The 12,390-nt window shown below is 43.3% G+C and overlaps 1 pseudogene; it reads left to right on the forward strand.

Annotated features, from left to right (window-relative positions):
• The first annotated feature begins 10,860 nt into the window (after positions 1–10,860).
• On the forward strand, positions 10,861–11,498 carry LOC146829307 (ATP synthase peripheral stalk subunit b, mitochondrial pseudogene; annotated as a pseudogene).
• Positions 11,499–12,390: the final 892 nt, after the last annotated feature.

Here is a 12,390-nt window from a genome sequence, read left to right on the forward strand (position 1 = left end):
TTATCAGCGATACTCATGAGATAGCCTAGAGAGGGAAGTTGGCTTACCCCTTATTGAGGTTCCTGTAGACCAAGAGGGACCTTATGTACATAGTGAACTATTAGGGGAAGACAGAAAGTTTTTACTTGATACAGGGGCAAGCAGAACAACTATAAGACGCAGTGAAGTTCCAGGGGCACCCCTCTCAGGCTCACAAAATATTTCCCTTGGATTCTCAGGAAAACCTATAATAAATGACGTGACACAACCTCTTCCACTTACGATTGGTCCATTGACACGTACTACAGATTTATTGCTTACTAAATCATGTCCAGAAAACTTGTTAGGTATAAAAACATTGAAAGCTCTAGGAGCTATAATATGTTGTTCTCCGGAAGGAGTACGACTATTTTTACGTGACTTTAAAGGTCACTACGTGTCCAGAGACATGGATCAACGACTGCAGAATTTACCTACACATTTATGGGCACAAGGCCCCACTGATGTTGGTTGCATGAATATTACACCATATCGTGTCACACTAAAAACAGGAATAGTACTACCACGAATGCGACAATACAAGTTACCACCCGATGCTGTTGTGGCTTTACTGCAAATCATTGACGAGCTCATTGCACAAGGAGTGGTTGTTGAAACCGACTCCAACGTATGTAATTCTCCGATAATTCCGATTCTTAAAAGTACGGATCCAAAAGCACCACCAGTATATCGATTGGTTATTAATCTGCGCGAATTAAATAAATGTATTGTACCACAATACCCTGTGGTCCCAGATATCTCTTCATTACTAACAGCTATTGACTCAGAAGCAACGTTCTTCACTGTAATTGATCTCAAGAATGCTTTATTTAGTGTCCCAATCGATCCGGAAAGTCAATATTTGTTCGGATTCAGTTTAAATGGACGAAGTTTTAAATTCACACGCGCACCTCAAGGATTTACAGAAAGCCCCAGCATCTATAGCCAAGCACTGAAACGAGAACTTGACAGTATCCACATGCCAGTTAACACTGCCTTGCTTCAATATGTCGATGATCTGCTGATCACCGCTCGAAGCGAACTTGAATGTGAAAAAGCGTCACTGACGGTTTTAAAATTTTTGGCTGACAAGGGGCACAAGGTGTTCCCTTCTAAGCTGCAATTCTGTGTCCAGCGAGTTGTTTACCTTGGGCACTCGCTGTCCAAGGAGGGAAGGCAGCTTACACCCGACCGCATCCAGTTAATCGCTAACATGCCACCACCCAAGACACAAAAGGAGGTGCGGGCTTTCATAGGCCTCACTTCATACTGTAGGCAGTGGATCCCTCAATATGCATTTCTAGCAAAACCACTCATCCAGTTGACAACACAGGAGGCAGCCGCATCGACTGTCCTCCCTTGGACTCAAGAACATACACACGCCTTTGAAAGTTTAAAGAAAGCTTTATGCCAAGCACCTGTTTTAGCAACACCATGTTACAGCAAACAGTTTACACTCTTTGTTACAGAACGCGAAGGTACTGCTTTGTCAGTACTCGCTCAGGAACAAGCAGGATCACACAAACCATGTGCTTATTTCTCTAGTACATTAGATCCAGTAGCTCAGGCTCTTCCTGCGTGCCTGAAATCGGTGGCAGCAACAGCTTTAGCAATCAGACAAAGCGATGCCATAGTGTTAGGACATCAATTGACAGTACAAGTACCACATGCAGTAGAGGTTCTTTTGAACCGCACACAAACACAACACTTGACTATAGCGAGACTCACCGGTTACGAATTGACATTATTTCAGCCACACATAGAAATCAGACGTTGTAATACGTTAAATCCTGCCACACTGTTACCAGTGAGCGGAACAGATCCATTGGCACATGATTGTGTCGAAGTCATTACTATCACGACGAAACCCAGACAAGACTTGACAGACATCCCTTTGTCAGATCCGGACTTGACATTGTATGTAGATGGGTCATGTATGAGAACAAGTACAGGAGAGTTAGTGGCTGCTTACGCAGTCACAACAGACACTGAAGTCATTGAAACAAATTGTATTGATACTTTGTCAGCTCAAGCAGCAGAGCTCATCGCTCTGACACAAGCCTGTATTCAAGCCAAAAATAAGAAAGTCAACATATACACAGATTCACGTTATGCATTCGGAGTCGTCCATGACTTCGGCGTACTGTGGCGAGAGAGAGGTTATTTAACTTCTCACGGTGCCCACATCCAACACGGACCCCTCATTCAAGCCCTATTAGATGCGATTCATCTACCTACTGCAATATCGATTATGAAATGCAAAGCCCATACAAAAGTTACCGATATTATTTCTCAGGGTAATGACCTAGCTGACAGAACAGCTAAACAGACTGCTCAGAATCAGACTCACACAACTGACATGACAAAGACAATAGTTCCGACGTCAACACATTGCATGACAGTTAAGGATCCCGCCCTTGATGTAATTGACATACAGACACATGCTACACCAGAAGAAATAAAGAAATGGACTGAATTAGGAGGGATCCAAACAGATCAAGGATGGATGACGAAGGAAAAATCTATATGGTTTCTTCCCGACTCTATGGTCCAAGTCATCATTAACACAATACATAGTCCAGCGCACCTAGGAGAAAAAGCTATGCTAGACAGCATTCAACACATTTGGTTCAACAAGCACTTGCGAGCAGCAGCTAAACAAAAAGTTTGTACCTGTATGATATGTTGTCAGTTTAATCCAGGTAAAAGCATCCCCGTAGAGCAGGGTGGATTTCAAACTCCCGATCATGCTTTTGAAGTCCTCCAGATGGATTATATCCAGATGGAACGATGTCGAGGATTCAAATATGTTCTCGTAGTTGTCTGTGCTCTTTCCCGTTGGACAGAAGCATACCCGGTTTCAGATTACACTGCCCCGACTACTGCCAAACAGTTAGTTCGAGAATTCTTCCCACGGTACGGTTTACCACGTGTTGTCTACTCAGATAACGGCCAGCCGTTCTCATCCGAACTAATGAAACACGTTTCCCTTCTATTAGGCTATCAATGGAAATTTCACTGTGTCCGACATCCCGAGGCAGCAGGTCTCGTAGAACGCCATAATCAAACTTTGAAAATTAGATTGTCCAAAATATGTAGAGAAAAAGGAGTCGATTGGATAGTAGCCTTACCAGTTGCGCTCTTTTACATGAGAATGGTAGCACATTCTCGAACAGGGCTATCCCCGTATGAGGTGATCTTCGGTAGACCACCAAATATGTGGGGGACGCCTATACCTCGTAAAATCACTGACGTTGACTGTAATATGCTGACAGATTACCTGGCTTCCTTGATGTCTGCACTACAATCTTGTCGTTCACAGGTAACCGCAGCTTTTCCCGACAATACTGAGGTGAAGCCCCATGACGTGGTTCCTGGTGACCTGGTGCTGGTCAGGAACTTTGACCGGAAGACCCAACTGGATCCTAGGTGGAAGTCACCGAAGTTGGTTTTACTCACCACAAGGACAGCCGTGAAAATCGAGGGAAGGAAAGGGTGGTTGCACTCGAGTCATATCAAAAAATGTTATGGACTACCAACCAGTGTGATTACTCAACCCTGTATTCCCTCAAAGACAGACTCAAAGCTCCCCTTGGTTGAATTAACCAAACCAGAACTTTATAAACTAAAATTGAGGTCTAGTAAGTCAGACAATTTGATTGTTTAAGTCCTCTCCAAGGTGAATCGGTTGAATTTGTCTCTGACATGTATCCTCTAGACCGGAACAAAGAAAGAAATCATCAGATGCAGCTCAAAAGGCATGCGTATTGTAAATCGCTTCGTAGTCACTGTACAGTAACATTATTAATTTTGTTTTTTCTAAGTCTTCTGATCATTATTTTTAGCATACTATTGCATATGTATTACCCTATTCTTAAACATGCTTACAATATAACTGCAGAACATTCTTTTAGCGAATTTCCTCCGCATGAGTTGTCATATAGATTTGCGCTGCGCAACAACACATTTATTAGTATGTTACATCATTCCCATCAGACCAGCAATGCCACAAATTGTTGGATATGTGGCCGACTCCCTCCCTATCAGAACTATAAGGGAGTTTTGCCCCTCTTTCCCTATCCGTTCACACACAATGGCTCCTGTGGAGCATGGTTTAGTTTGATTAATTCCCTAGATTCAAATTCCGCAGTTTATCAAGACAACTGGGTATGGGGAAACCTGAACCTAGTTTTACTTAAAGTCTGCTACCCTAACAAGGAGGGACTCCCCAAAAGAACAGGAACTGATCTAGAAAATGAAGTATATGGATTAGGTAATTTTACACTTAACCTCATGATCCTGAACGTTGAATCTGAAGCTACACCAATCTTGCCCGCCATGTCAGTATTCCCAGTAAAAGGGGAATTATGTATAAAAAAGAATGGTTCCATACACATGGGCCACAGTAAATGCACCACTGTAATAAAATTCAGTGATCAAGGCAAGTCTACATTTAGAGCTTCCCATCATTCCTACTTCATATGTGGCCAGACCGCATATATATGTCTACCTTTAGATTGGGATGGTACTTGTTACATAGCATTCCTTCTGCCACCTGTTTTCCTAGCTCCTCCTGATTATCATAGAAATACCCATTTAGTACACAATAGACAACAGAGAGATCTCCCAATTGTTGATTACACTGAAACAGCATGGGAAAAATACACAGATTTCAATAAAGGATTCTTTCCTTATATAGGTACAGTCACTAATAGTAAGCTGATACGTAGATTAACCAGAACCCTTGAAGCAGTAGTGAACGAAACTATTTCCGCCTTAGGCAATTTAACAGAAGAGCAGTCTGCTATGCGGATTGTTGTGCTTCAAAATCGTCTTGTCCTTGACGTCATCCTGGCCGATAGGGGCGGAGCTTGTAGGGTCATCGGATCAAGTTGTTGCATTTTCATACCAGAAAATTCGCCGTCAGTATATAAGACCATAACTCGCCTTCATAAGATTGTAAGCCAGATACACCAGAGTCCAGGCACCTGGACTTGGTCCGGTTGGTTCTGGGGCGTGTTGTCAGCCTGGGGATGGAGAATCCTATCCTTCCTAGGTATTGGCTTTCTCATACTATTCAGTTGCTGCTTATGTCTACAATGTGGGCCAGCGATTTGTGGTCTGTGTGCCACATCGTGTATCCCACATCCACGTTTTCATTCAAGATCCCGGAAGAAGAAAGAAGAACAAATGATGCTATATGAACAGATCGATGGATTGATGAAGATCGATATCTCCTGAGGGTCCGAAGGGGACAAGGAGGGAATGAGGAAATATGAATTTTGTGATCAGTTATGTATCGTAGACCCCAACGGCTCCATGTGCATGCTATAAGTACATGTATGTTCCCTCCTGCTCCAGTTCTGAAGACGCAAACATATGTGCGTCCACCGTCAACATGTCCTCTTTCAGACCCGCCATGAATGGGTCAGATATTCCATTCCTAAATATGAAAGGCCACCGACTTTATATGGTTCACTTTCCACATTTTACAGATTCAGGCGAGTAGGCCCGAATTCTGTCATCAAGCCTTTTCCTGCCTTCTGCCTCTGAAAGCTCCAGTCTGAGCCTGCATCTGTATCCATGAACTTTGTCCTACTCCCTGCGCGGCTAACGGTGCCTGATCCAGCCTATTGCCTGCCAAAAACTGTATTTCACCTTCGAGATTATCTCCTTCGTTCCTCATCCGATGCATTCCTGTCTAGTAGTTTAGGTAAACATTCCTCCAGCTACCGTGCAAAAGGGGCCAGGCCTCGCTGTCCTCATGCAAGTAATTCATAGCCCCGTTACCATGGAATATTCCTACCCCCTCGCATCTAGTGTAGACACTTAGACGCTTGTACACGCACTAACAGTCAGTATAGTCAGTATAGAATAAGATTCTATCCTAAGAGACCTTTCCTTTTGGATAACACAGTTCTTTAAACATAGGATATTAGATATGATTTGGGATTAGGTTGACATAACCCCAGACTTCTGTCTCCACATGTAGAGCTAAATGTCAAGTCCCCTTCACTCTCTAGTTGCACGTCAATCACACGTCATGCGGCTGCGCGCGCATCTCTGCCAAATATTTCTGCTGACATTGCAGGATTCTTCTATGGATCCACCCACTTGTGACATCATGTTAAATGACGTATTTTAGATACACCCATGTTACGCCTCTATTAGTTACGTATGCACAGTTTTTCTGTATTATCAGCTGTTACGCCTCTTGCATCTGTTTCAATGTAATGCATTTTCTATAAAACTGCTTAACTGTCAATAATATATGCTCCCTTCCTTCCTGAACTTTCGTGGTGATGGAACAGAAGGCCCACAATTCGAATTGCATTCCTTTGTATAGGAATAAAGCCCTTTTAAAACCTCTAATACCACGGATTCTGCCTCTTATATTTACTGAGTTATTCTTAATAGACTTTACCGCATAAAAAATAGTACCGGTAACGAAATATTTACCACAATAGGATAGCATTGAGTTACCTTATTACATTTAATAAGCACTACCTTTCAACTGGGAGCAAACTGGAATGTCAAGTTTTGTGTCTAAAGAACTGGAACTTATAACTTTCACTGAAATATCACCCCATCTGGTGTAGATGTTTTATTATGAACTTCAATATGGTGATATTTTCTGTAAGCAATGTTTAGGGAATACTATTTCTGTCTCTAAATCAATGTCCGAGTAAAGGTGCACAATACCAAGGAATGCCTTATTGCCTCTAAAACTTAAATCCTGGCACCAAGAAATGAATATCCCCTAGCCCTAACATTTAAATAGCCTGTCATGATACCATCTTAATGAAGAGTCAGGAGACACGCGGATTAGCGTAACTTGATTTTATGCCTCAAATCAATGCATTTGCCAGAAACACATTCCATTATATATGACTTCCGGGAAGGGTCTTATTGCACAGAATGGCTCTGGTCATATCTGGGATAATGCCTTGCATGATCTACTGCAATGCTATACACACAAGCCGCTCAACAAAGCTGCTAATCTACTTTGAAAATAAAATAAAAACATGTAGCCTACACCATATGTGAACTAAAAAGTGCTGAATGCATTATCTCAGTGCTAAAACCCTAGCTGGTTCCTGTTGTGCAAAATAAGGAATTTAAAGACAACGTGTGTGGTCCTCAAAGCACTGCATTGAAGCAGCTAGAGTTGCCTAAGTGTGGTCCTCATGCCCCATCAGTTGACTTGACCCTGAAACATTGTGGCCCGCAAACTTCTCGCCATGACCACTCAACATACAAGACTTTCAAGTTTGGCACTACCTTCCCCTACATCTCTGACTTGAAGAAGCCTTCAGCATCTTTACTCAATAGACTGAAAACAAACTTGTTTCAGTTGGCCTATAATCCCCCCACCTCATAAAAAAACGTAAGCAGAGATCCAATAATCATCACTACTCCTGTCCCATTCCAGCACTCCAAAACACCTAGGAAGGGTACAAAGAACAGAAACCCCAAATGTCATACAGATACAATGTGAAACCCCAATGACCATGGTTATATTTGTATTGAAGGCGCTCGTGCTGATTTGGATATAGAAGGCGGTCGTGCTGATTTGAATATAGAAAGTGGTAGTGCTGATTTTGGATACAGAAGATAGTCGTGCTGATTTCAGTATTATAGGCGATCTTGCCGATGTCCTCTAGCTTCAAGGTCATCATGCTGGCTACAAAACTGAAGGCGATCCTTCTAATTTCAGTGATCGATAGTTGAATGCTGCGTTGTGGATATCAAAAGTCAGTCGTCCTGGTGTTGCGACGGTCGGAGGCGATGGGGGTGAGATTCGTTAACGGATTTTTTCCACGTGCTTCTGTCAATATCACACATGATCGAACTGATGAGGTCAATAGGGGACTGGAATATTTTGATAATGAAAAAAATATGAAAGGTTTCACCTGGGCGGCACGTGTTTAGGTGATACAAAGAAAGCCTCTAATTCCGAGGATAAATAAGATAATTTGGATATTTTTGAAGAATACTTTTTTGCATTATTTCACCAGAGAGCGTAGGCGTTTGCATGGTCTGGAAGATTCTGAAAGCAAGAATGTTTCTGTTTGTTGGAGAGGTATCACGTTCAGTTTTTTCAGAATTAAAATCAAATGAACATTAGTTAGGCGAAGTATTATTTTATCAAATAAAGCCTGCTCAAAAGCAGAATAAACCGATAAAAATACTCGGGTAATTATAATAATAGCAATAATTATTATTACTATGATTCTTATTATTGTATTCGTATTCTTATTCTCCTTACCGCAATGTATTGCAGCGTTTACATTATCCGTTGCAGCTCTGTTCTTTATTTTATCCAGTTCCTATGATGAGATGCGTCTTGGCGCGTGCCGTGTACGCATTGGTGCACTGGCTGCGTGCGTGTGCGTGTTTGCGTGTGTGCGCGCTCACTTTATAGTGTTATTAGAATAAAGGTAAGTACCTTTTTTCTGTCAGGAAATGTCACTCACATGTTTACATTTCTGATGTGTCGGGCCAACGTTTTCAAACAGATTCGAGAATGCCGGGAAGGCACACTGCTAAACAAAAGAGACACCAGTTGTTCTCTTGAGGGTGTTTTTGGTGGTGAAAAGGTAAATAATTGCTGCCGGTGCAGTGTAACTGCTTTTCAGCAGCATTTCCCCATTTGAAGGATTGCAGTATTTACAATAGGCATAAAGAGTACAAGTACAGTAGCTGTACTGGCGAATCATCCAAAATCAGTCAGTTTCATGAAATAATTTAACACGTGTGCTGTGCACGTTGATTTACACTTTGTACAACGCATCTCTACCACAGCCTCGTTCCCCGATTTGTATTTGCATTTAAATTCATTAAATCAGTGGGCTGAATACAGAACATAAAGATAGATTGATCACAATTATAACAAACAACGAAAAGGGTTGAGGCGCTCTGTTGGAGCCTGCGGACCGTTTTAATCCTCTTTCTACACGTTCTTTTAGACATAACTCGTTAGCCATCAAAATACAAAAACACCCTATAAAAGACGGAACTTTGTGGCGCAATTTTTTGAGTCTGTTTGTTCCTCTCGTGGCGTCTTTTGGGACTATTTTGCGCATATGTCGCGTGTGACATAGCTACGTCTTGAGGAAGGTAATGATACAGCCTTTCTCGTCCCCAGACTCATTTTTAGAAAACGAAATGATGGTGCACTGGTCGCGCAGGCAGCCCTGGGAGGTGCGTTTAAATTAGCACAAACCCATAGTGGCTTTAAGCATCACTGATGTCTGTTTCTATAGGGAGGTAACTCTTTAGTGAAAATAACCTAGAAAATTATAAAATTAAGCCCCACAATTGGAGAAAATAACCCCACATAATGAAGGGATATCCTACAATTAATTCAATGTAGGAACTGCATAGATATTGAATATTAAAGCGGTGCTGTTTGTTCAGCCAAGTAATCAAAATATCGGTCCTAAATATTATGAAAAAGTGTGTCATGAATTAGCAATGATAGGTGGGGTTTGTACTGGAAGTGGCTCCAGAGTGGGGGATGTTCGGAATTTGCGACCTACTTGTATGCACGTGCCTCGTGTCCCAATTGTTATTGTTGTATTTGAGATGCCAATAAACTTTGAACTTGAACTTCTTGTGAGACGCCGTGCCCCGCGAGGGCTCTGTCAGGGCGAGGGTTCGTCTGAACCTTCCCAGCCACAATGGCGCAGAGGAGGCCACGGAGAACGCTCTGCTTCTTGTCTAGAAAGCGCCCTTTCTGTCTGGGGTTGCTGATTTATTTGCTCGGAAAACAAAAGTAGAACAGCCTGCTCGGCACACACGCCAAGAAAACGAAAAGGGAGCTTTGAAGCCGTTAATACTCAGCACGCATGCTGCGCGTTCACCGCGCTTTTTGAGGGACGCTGTGACGTTGTTGGCTTTACACAGCCAATTGAACGAAAAGTGTGGGATTTCGGGTCATGTGGCGTTAATGTCACGACGCTGTGTTAATGTCATGGTACACACATGCGAGGCACCTTGAGATTCATCGAACTCATATCTGAAGTAATGAGGGGTGAGCAAATCGTTCGTTCAAATAATCTGGTCCGGTCCTTTCGCGATCAGTGTATGAGGCGCTTAACCTCAAACCAAGTCGAGCTCACCGGCCTCTCTCGTGGTTCTGAGGTCGTAGACTGGGGACATGTAATGGACAACGATTGCGCTATATGGTATTTATAGTGCTACGAACCAGTGCATCGACTGGGTGGTCAGTGAACTAAACAATCGCCGCTGACGACATGCAGTTTTCTGAACTTTAAGAGTTGAAATGCTCAATATATAAGAAGCCTCGGCCCTTAACCCTTTAGAAGAAGCAAATTGACTACCATGAATTGAGTATTATGGCCTCGCTTCGCCACAATATTTAGAAACACAGAAGTGCGGCGTATATGGCCATATAGTAAAGAAAGTTATTGATATTACAGCTATGCGCCGATGACACTTAGGGCACAAAGAATTGTCCGTGAGGCTGGTGGTGACAGCAGTACACTGGGAACTCGCAGGTACGCTGCCCGGGGCTGCTCTCAGTTGCCCTTTTCCCTTAAAATAATCTCTGTGCCCCTCAGTGTCAGTTTATTACGTGCATGTGGAGAGGTTGTGGCCTTACGGCCAGAGTTGTCAACTTTCGAGCCGTGCAACCAGGTTCGAGTCTCGGCGTCGGCTCAGCATCCTTTGATTCAGGGCAAATCAATTAATCTCCCCGCACCCACCAAAAAATGAATGTGTCCTTGTGTAATGTAACTGGTGCTCGTGTAAAGCGCGCCAATACCTTTGGATCGAGTTCGCACTGTGTAAATCGGCACAAAAAAAACATGACGACCGCTCCACACTGACCAGCAACGCTCAGCTCCCGAGCCACCGCTTCCGGAGAAAGGAGGGAAAGTCCGCCATGGACCGATTCCAGAAGAACGTTTTCAGCCCCTGTATCCAAATACAGGAATTACAGGCCCCCGCGTGCTGGGCTCTGGGCTACTGCTGTGCATGCTTTAAAAAGAAATCTATGTAAAGGACCATTGATGACGCATCCATCGGTTTCCATAATTAATGGCATTATGAAATGTTGACGCAAAGTAGCAGCTTTTGCTGATAAAATGAACGAAAAGATTCAGCAATTGATGCCCTCGATCAGGCAATTGCTGACGAGACCAAAGTACAGTGGCGGGTTGAGGGACGCCATTGCCGGTTCGATGCCAAGAGAAACACCGTTTTCATGGTACTCGAATCAAATTGCAGGGAAGGCTTCGCACAGTTTACCACGTGGCGAAGAAGCGCTTAGACTTCATGTCAACCTGCAGCACTTGAAGTTCCGCCGGGAGACAGGTGAAGGTGCCATGTTGAAATGGGTGGAGAACAACGTTGTTCTGAGTATCACAGCGTAACAGGAGCAAGGAAGTAGAGTAAAGTGTATCTGGGACATCAAGTCGCTATCCGAGACTGCATACGCCAGCTTGCAAACGTAACACTTTTACACCAAAGAAAGAACAAAGAAACATGATGATGATATACAATGAACCCACGATTCTAGATGGAGGATGGCAGGTGTCACCCGGCCATGTGCCAAGGCGCTTAGAATGTATGGGCATTGTTTGGGCGCCAGTAGGAGGACTCATCCCACTCCCTGTTGTCCGAGTCGGGTGTAACTTGAACACAACGCGCCAACTCTAGCTCACACAATAGTTCGGTACAGAAAGTAGTAAATATGAAGGTTTCAGCGCCGGGAGAACGCTTCACGTACACTCCAATAACAGGGAAAACTTCACCGTACCCAATCCAATGAACGCGCCTCGTGCTCTTACGAAAAGCACCCCCCCCCCCCCCCCCCAAGGAGAGAAGAGATTCCCTTTCTTTTTGAACGCAAAAGGTAGCCTGATGAACCGGAAACAAACTTTACAATTTCGGGGAAGATTTACAAGGCCCTTGCGCCACTTTTGCGTCACTTTTAACATGGGAAAAGTGGCGCAAGGGGCTTGTAAATCTGCCCCGAAGTCTTTACCATCCAGCCTTTAACACCTAGGTAAGAACCGCCCAGGCAAAAATCTGTGCCTTTACCACGCATGTGGTAAAACATCATTATTACGGTATTGAAAAAAATGTTTAGGTGAGTGTACTAGTAAAGGTTAATTTTAGGGTGAAGGGGTGGGGAGTGGTAACGGGAGGAAAGGGTAGTTTTGGGCTTCAGCGGTGGGGGTGGTAAAAGGAGGTAAGTGTAATTTTAGGGTTTAAGGGTGGGCAATGATAAAACAAGACAAGGTTTATGGGTGGAAAGTGGTATAGGGAGGTTAGGAGTAAATTAAAAACATGGAATGCCCCTCCCCCCCAAAAAAGAAAAAAAAATAATTAAAAAAGTTATCT

Source organism: Triturus cristatus, chromosome 5_2, assembly GCF_964204655.1.
Source record: "Triturus cristatus chromosome 5_2, aTriCri1.1, whole genome shotgun sequence".
Taxonomy (NCBI): Eukaryota; Metazoa; Chordata; class Amphibia; order Caudata; family Salamandridae; genus Triturus; species Triturus cristatus.